Here is an 8,239-nt window from a genome sequence, read left to right as displayed (position 1 = left end):
GTTATCATTGTATCAGAATTCTACACTTGCATTCAGTAACAAGAATACCAGACAAGTATGTTTCAAAAAAATGGACTAAGTTTGCAAAAAAAGAGGCATGGGATAGGTTGAAGAATCAGGATCCTACACATCAATATATTCCATGGAGGCAAACAATGATGAGGAACTTCTACAATCTAATCTTAAAGAGTCAAGAAAATGAAGAGACAAGAGCATTTATGGAAGAAAGCTTCAGAAACAGTCTTTAAATGGTGGAAGACTTACTTGCTAGTTTTGCTCAGAGACAAAGTGCAGAAGCTGCTTCTAATATTCCTGATGTAGCAGACAGCACTCACAGCAATAATGATATTTTTTCGGCATCGAGTACAAGCACAAGTGTACCAACAATACTTGATCCAAAAAGGGTTGTAACAAAAGGAAGAAGCAAGAGAGCTAAAGGAGATCTTGAAAAAAGCAAGAGAAAAAGAAAACCAGCACTGCCACCTTTACATTCAGAATTTGGATCAAAAACACCTAACTTGAGACTCTTTTAGGAACTTTTGTAGATCATTTTTTTTTTCAAAATTAATATACTTTGTATTGTTAAACTATTTTTTTATTTTTTTACTCTATGACTAGTTTAATGAAATGTGATTGACACTGTTATTAACACATGTTTAATTAGTGAACCTTTTAAATCAAGATAAGAGGATCCAAACTATAAAAGTGACCCTTTAAACAGAAAAAGTGACCTTTTTACAGAAAAAGTGACCCTTTTCACATAAAAAAGTGACCATTTACACATCTTTTCACATGAACTTATGTTACCCTTTTCATGCATATAAGTGACCCTTTCCATGCATAAAAGTGACCCCTTTTCATGGCTAAAGTTACCCTTTCTACCCACTAAATCTACCTTTTTCCTGCATAAAAGTTACCCTTTCTATAAATAAAAATTACCCTTTCTACCCACAATAGTATCCCTTATCATGTATAAAGTTATTCTTTCTACCCACAGAAGTAACCCTTTTTGTGCTACAAAGTTCACCATTTTATGCACAAAAGTGACCCCTTAAAAAACATACAAATGAACCTTTCAATTACTTGATGTATGCACATACATCAGTATTCCAAAAAAAACAACAAAAAACTGTACACTAAGTTTAATTACATCATTGAACTTAATGTATGCACATACATTAATTTTTTTCATTGTTCAAAAAGTACTCCTAGACCTAATCAGCTAATAACTAACAATCATTTCACTCTTTAGAAGGAGTGTACTTTTTTGTTTGCTTTTTTGCCCTTTTCCTTTGGTCTTTTCTTCTTCTGCCTCTACCTTTGCTGCTGATTCTGCTGCCATTTTTCTTTCTTCTGCTTCTTTCTTCTTCTTCTTAGCAATTGCAGCCTTTAATCTTTCTTCAATTCCCTTGACACACTACTACAAAAAAGGCCTTAGAGAACTGTTAGAATAGGCTTTATAGATCGCCTTAGGAGCGTTCTTCTGCTAAGCGATGTATAAAGTATATAGAACGGGTCGTTTAGGCGTTTTATATATTGACAAATAGAGAACGGTTGTTAGTCACAACCGTTCTCTTTTCCGTTCTTAAATTCGTACATTAAGGAAGGAAAAGAGAACGGTTTAGGTTACTTAACCGTTCTATATTGCATTACAATAGAGAACGGTTAAGTTAGATAACAGTTCTTTAATGGTTTTTTTTTTTTTTTTAAAAAAATCCAACCATATGTATTTGATTATTCGAATTAGCCCTGTACGTATTTTATTTGTATTATCTTGTATTTTGATAAGCTGTATTTTTTTTTGTATTTCATTTTAGACCCGTAAGAAAAATGATCCTGTATACGTGCAATCATCAATCAATAAATAAAATTGAATAGAAATTGTAAAAGTCAGAGTCAGATGCCAAATTAAAACAAAATTTATCATCCTTTATAATCAATTAATTACATCTCAAATACATTGTGAATTTTGATACAATTCTCTAACCTAACTTAATAATTATCAATGTGCTACTGCTAACAATTTCAGAATAGCACCTACTTGAATTGTTCTTGACATTCAAAACCACCTCAGTAATCTAATTCAACCGCGACGCTTACCCCAACCTGAACCACCAGCGGCTTTCCCACCAACCCGAACGACCAGTAGTGCTTCCACCCGCTTCAACCACCGCAACGCTTCCACCAGCTTCAACCACCGCAACGCCTCTACCAACCTCGCTCAACCACCACACTACCGCAACGCCTCCATCAATACTGCACGCAAATAGTGAAGTCGCACCAAACACCCATAAATCAAAGATAAAAAATCAAATTTTAATCCAAATCGTGACATTAAAATCAATTGATAACAATTGTAAATCTAAAATTTATAATTAAGAATCAAACAAGCTACCTCTATAATGTTAAACACCAATCAACCCGCAACAACTTGTTACCATAAACAGAGCAAAACAAAGATTCAACGGGAGCTTTATTTGATTTCATTCGTATTCTAAGAGGAGTAAGATGAATTCCACCACTGCAAAATTTTATCAGGTGGCTAATATTTTTGAAGGAGTGAATTGTAATCTTTAATCGTAGCTAGTATATGATTATTGATTGTAGACACCCATTTGTGTCTCCCCAAAACCAAACCCAGTGATGAGTACCTTTCACGTCGAATCATAATCGAATGAAACGAAAGTGTGGAAGGTCTAGTGGTGCGGAAAGTTTTAATTTCTTTTCTCTTCTCTTTGTTTTTGAAAACTTTATTTTAAGAAAACAGCCCACTAGTAGAAAAAACGCTATTTGTAACGCCTTATTTGTAACCAACAGGTTTTTTTTAGTTACAAATACTATATTTGTAACCAACATTAGCTATGTCTGTTACAAATAGAATAGTATTTGTAACTGACAACATAATGTTGGTTACAAATACATCCTATTCGTAACGAACATCATAATGTTGGTTACAAATACATCCTATTTGTAACAGACAACATATAGTTGGTTACAAATAGGAAGGATATTTTATATACTCTCATAACCCTAACTACCACTACATCCGCCCCCTCCCCCCTTATTTTCTTTATGATCTGTATTCTCTCTCCTCCTCCGTTCTCTTCTTTCTCCCCTCTTTCACTCTTAGCTTCCTTTATTTGTTCCTCTCGAATATCTCCCATCTTCACTCTCTTCTTTCCCTCAACCTCTTAGCAATTCTCTCCTCCACGAGCACACACCGCGCCATGAGCTATTATCATCAACAATCGAGCTTCACCATCAACCATAGCCGCCGTTAACAACTATGCACACACCGTTAAACTACCGAGCATCCACACCGCAAGCCTCCTTCAACATCGGGAGCTTGAATCTCGCAGCAGGCCAGGTGAGGTTTTACATTCTAAATCCCTAATTTTGCTCAATTCATTTTTAGTATTATGAATTTTAGGGTTTTCAATTTGCTTCTGATTTATCTTTCTTTATATGTGATTGTGTTGAATTTACAACAGGGAAATTGTTTGAATTTATATCTAATTTGTCCTCAAAGTAGTGTAATTTGATGAATTTGTAGTCGTATTAGTTAGATTATGCGGTGAGAATGCATTATCTAGTCAAATCGAAGTGGAATTTGACAAATTTGAGTTATTTTAGGATGATAGAAATTGAAAATCATTAGGATTTTTGCTGAACCTTGATTTAATGATGTCGTAACTATCAAGTTGACTGCCGTTTCAATTTGATGGGATGTGGTTATAGCATAATCTTGCTATTTAGTTGCCAATTGTCGACTCCTCTCTATAATTATCAAAATTATATTTTGTTTTCTTCTCTACAATGCTGAGGTATTGTAATATTTATGGAGTTATTATGTTTTGTTGTAGTGAGAGTATAACAATTTTCAGGTATTGAGTTTGTTTGGTTTCAATTATACTTCTTGTTGTCGTTGTTATGTTGTCAAGAGGTTCATGCTCGCGATTGTAGAATGAGTATTAGTGAGGGTGAGGTGAATATGAGTTGTTGTAGCTTCTTTGTGGACCTTTTTTTAGAATCTTAAACATCCTTAGTTGAGAATTTGATTTAGAATTCTTTAGAATGTATGCATTAATATTGAACAGGTGTATGTGTTGTGATACTTTGGAAAAGAATTTTCCATTTTAACAAAATTTTGTGGAATGGATCCCTATAAAATGAGGCAATGCATGTCGCTTATTTGTATGTGTTCAAGTTTGACATTCATGTAAGGTGTAGAATGTCCTCTACTTGATTAATTAATTTGATGTTTGGCTTTTCATTTCCTTTTGATGTGGCTCTGAATTTTATTCATACAAATATGCTTTTCGAGTCTGAAATTTTTGCTTTATATGTAGTTCGATTCCATAGGTTATCAAGGTACTAGAATTATAATTTACAATCTATGGGAGGATGATGGAGGATAGTTGGAGCTGGATTTTAGTACCGATCCTCATGTATTATCAAACTGATTTCATAGGCCTAAGACATTTTTTTAATTTTTTGTATGAACAGGATATTCAAATTTGAGGAGTCAATAGAGATGAGAAGAGGTGGCTAGAAAGTATCCCAATTCTATACATTTCTTAACATATCATCATTCACTACGGGTATGTGAGGTTTATAGTTTAATTCTCTTTACATAATACTCGTTTTTTAGGTCAGACGCGCAACAAGTCACCCTAAGACTAGATGCATGGTCATAGACACTTATAGTCACAATAAATATTATAATGACACTAAATACTCTGACATACTGACTGGTGGTGCTTTGATTTCAGAATTATGCATCAATCCTTTATCTAAGAATTCCTTCTAATTTTTATAAATTTATTGATTGTTGGGTATTGTAGCTGTAATCTAAGACGGTTGATCTAACACTATGTGTCGTGGTATCCATTGATTTATGCGAGTTTGGTTAATTTTGATTTTTTTTTTTTTTTTTGGTAATCTAGAAAAATTGAAGTAACTCTTGCTAAATGCTTATGGTTGAACATTAGTGACTTGAGAATTTTTTTTTTATTCTGAATATATAAATATGTAATTTGATCTTATTTAGACCGTAATTGCGTGCTAACTTAGATAAATATAATGTATAAATTACCCTTTTGAACAAATCTATCATTTCCCTATGATCTAATTTAGAAGTCTCATTTTTTTTTTTTTTTTTTTTATGTGTTTGCACAGGAAAAGGAGCTTAACAACATTTGTGAAGGTTATACTAAGCGTGTAAGCCCAACGTGACAAACTATGATGGGAGCTATATAGACACTTTTTACTTTTTTAGACCTTTTTTTAGAATAATCTGTTGTAATGAAATGATGTAATGAGATAGAATATAATTTAGTTTGTATCAATTGAAAAGATTATTATTCTCCAGAATATTCACCTATTTATTTTTATCTTTTTTTTTGTTGTTGAATTGGTGCCTTTGATAATAATAATAATAATAATAATAATAATAATAATAATAATAATAATAATAATAATAATAATAATAATAATAATAATAATAATAATAATACGTAGTAATAATATTAAAGTTATATCGACCAAGCATTTACTAGGTATTTTTTTTAATATCCAAAATGAGCATTTGTAACCAACAATTGACATGTCTGTTACAACTAGGTACCTATTTGTAACTGACATATCAATTGTGGGTTACAAATATTTACCTATTTGTAACGAACATCTTAAATTTCCGTTACAAATACATAACTATTTGTAACTAACAATTGAATTATTAGTTACGAATAGGTACTCATTTGTAACGGACAATGTCAGTTACAACTGACAGGACTATTTGTAACTCTAATACCTGTAACGGCCAATGTTGGTTACAAAAGGCTCGTTTTTGTTAGTTACGAATAGAGTTTTTTCTACTAGTGGCCAATCCAGTTGGGTTAGTCTATGATATGGGTCCAATAGTGGTGTAGTTGGATGGGGTTTGCAAAGACCTTTCCAATGATATATTATAAGCCCAATTCCGATGAATATTGAGGAAGTTATGGCCAATTTACTAAACTGGGCCCGGTTTGAGCTTTATATGCGGCCCAATGATCTAGGGGAGGGCCTAATATGATTTATCATTCCTAATGCAATTAGGAATGGTTTTAGTCTTCTAGAATTTTCTAGAAGGTTCTTTTCATTCCTAATCCAATTAGCATTGATAAGTTAACTTTGTTGACTTTTCAGAGTTTTAATCAAAATCAAATAGCATTTTCGAAGAAATTATATTATTTTATCCTCCAGTACGGTAAACTTATCGGATTTTCGAAAACGCGTTGAAATCAAGCTTGGCGTCTAACCCCAGGCTTTGGCGCCTGGAACTAGGCTTGGCGCCTGGCGCTAGCCATTGGCGCCTGGCGCTAGTGCTGGTGCTTGGCGCCAGCTCTGTTTCCTGAGCGTCATACTCTGTTTTGTTAATTTATCTTTTTTAGCTGATTTTCTCTATAAATATCGTATTAAAAACTCCGTTTTGATTCACCAATTCTCTTTATTCGCAAGTTATTCACCTTCAATCAGTTTTCATTTATTAGCATTCTTTTAATTTTCGGTTAATCATTCATCTCTCTCATTCATCTTTCTTCAAAACTTGGTTTTCTCATACAAAATTCCGCATTCACAAGATCTAGAAACACCTAGCCATATTCGAAGTTGTCTTCTCCCTAGATGTGAAAGGTTTAATTTCTGAGGGTTTGGTCCCAAATCTCTCTTTCAATTATTTAATTTAATTGTTTGTTTATTATTTTCATTGAAGTTACTAACGTGTGTAATTTGTAATTAGAAAGAGGTACGAGGCATCAAAGTAAGTACTTTAATGGTTTTTATTGATGTTATTATGTAGAAATCATGCTTAGGTTGTTATTATGATTCCTAATGTTATGTTAGGGCGTTTTGATCTTCCTAGTATCATGTCTAAGGTAACTTTAATATCAAATACGATTAAAAGTATGATGCTTCCTATGCTCTTCCTAATGTTTATGATTGTTGGTATCATGTTAGGGCTAAATATTTGATTTTTATTGCTTAGTGACATGCTAGGGTTTGTTATTAATCTTATTAGTATCATGCCTAGGATCTTTCTATGTTTATTATGCTTTAATATTAATATGAATATGATTATGATTAAAATTGTTATAATTTTTTATTATTTTGATGATGATTTTATTTGTGATGATTATAATTTTTATTCATGATATTTATTATTTATTATGTTGCTTGATATTTATTATTGCTTGATCGTCTTTTATGCATGTTAAAGAGAATTTGTACTTGTGATCACGCTTAATAAGATATTTAATAATCTTGTTTAGGGTTAATTGTGATTATAATTCAAGTGATCGCTAATAATATATTTGTTCGTGCATTAAATTAAACCAACATAGATAAACAGGTTTAGGGTTAACCTATTGATTGCATGTTAATCAGAAAGCGCACATGAATACGATCAGAATAAAGTAGAGGCCTATTATTAGGGCATGTTCAATCTCTTTTAGGTTGGATTTGTACCATCATCCCCGAACCCTTATTTGGTTCATGACCTTATGGAGTTGACGATCTCTTGGATCGTTAAGGGGTGTAACCTTCATCCTGTGAACGGTTTACAAGTTCCTTAAAAACTTGTTGGCGACTCATTTGCTCTATTTTCTTCCCTTTTGGACGCCACCGTACTTTAGTGTATGATCACAGTGGGGTTCAAGCTAGTGGGATTTAAAGGCTTGAAATTATTCCCTACAGTTTTTTGGCGACTCCACTGGGAGGATTTCTATTTTAATTCCTTAATTTGTTTCGGCAATGATTTAGAATGAGTGGATGAGACTCGAAACGTTCTAAGTATTTCATGTGCGTAATTTTGATTAACATTATTGTCATATGCATAAAAAAGATCTCATTGAAAAACCATCCGTAATGAGTTAAAAACATAGGATTTTACACGTAGGAAATTTGTGGAATGTCTTTCACAACTAGGACTGAAATAACACCGCGCGAAACTGGAAGATTTTATCGAGCACAGAATGTTGCTGAGGCATGTGGGAAGTAGTGTCAGGGGCCAGAGCATTGGCGCTAGCATTTTAGTCGTAGCGCCAGACGCCAGTATTGGCGCCAGGCGCTACAGTTAAAACCTGGCGCCAGTCTCTGATTGCTGGCGCCAATTTCCCTCAATACCAAGCCAGAAATATGCGTTCTAATTTCGACCGGTTTTTCGTATTGTTTGCTCGATCCTACTTCCTGATTGAATTTT

The 8,239-nt window shown here is 33.2% G+C and overlaps 1 long non-coding RNA gene across 1 annotated transcript; it reads left to right on the top strand.

Annotated features, from left to right (window-relative positions):
- The first annotated feature begins 4,549 nt into the window (after positions 1 to 4,549).
- On the top strand, positions 4,550 to 5,393 carry LOC145635017 (uncharacterized). The gene is made up of 2 exons (XR_014113738.1): positions 4,550 to 4,601; positions 5,179 to 5,393. It is a non-coding gene; the product is annotated as an uncharacterized LOC145635017 (long non-coding RNA).
- The last annotated feature ends 2,846 nt before the right edge of the window (positions 5,394 to 8,239 follow it).

This window comes from Chenopodium album, chromosome 6 (genome assembly GCF_948465745.1).
Source record: "Chenopodium album chromosome 6, dcCheAlbu1.1, whole genome shotgun sequence".
Lineage (NCBI taxonomy): Eukaryota > Viridiplantae > Streptophyta > Magnoliopsida > Caryophyllales > Amaranthaceae > Chenopodium > Chenopodium album.
Note: the sequence above shows the minus strand (reverse complement) of the source record. Positions and strands in the feature narration are given on the sequence as shown.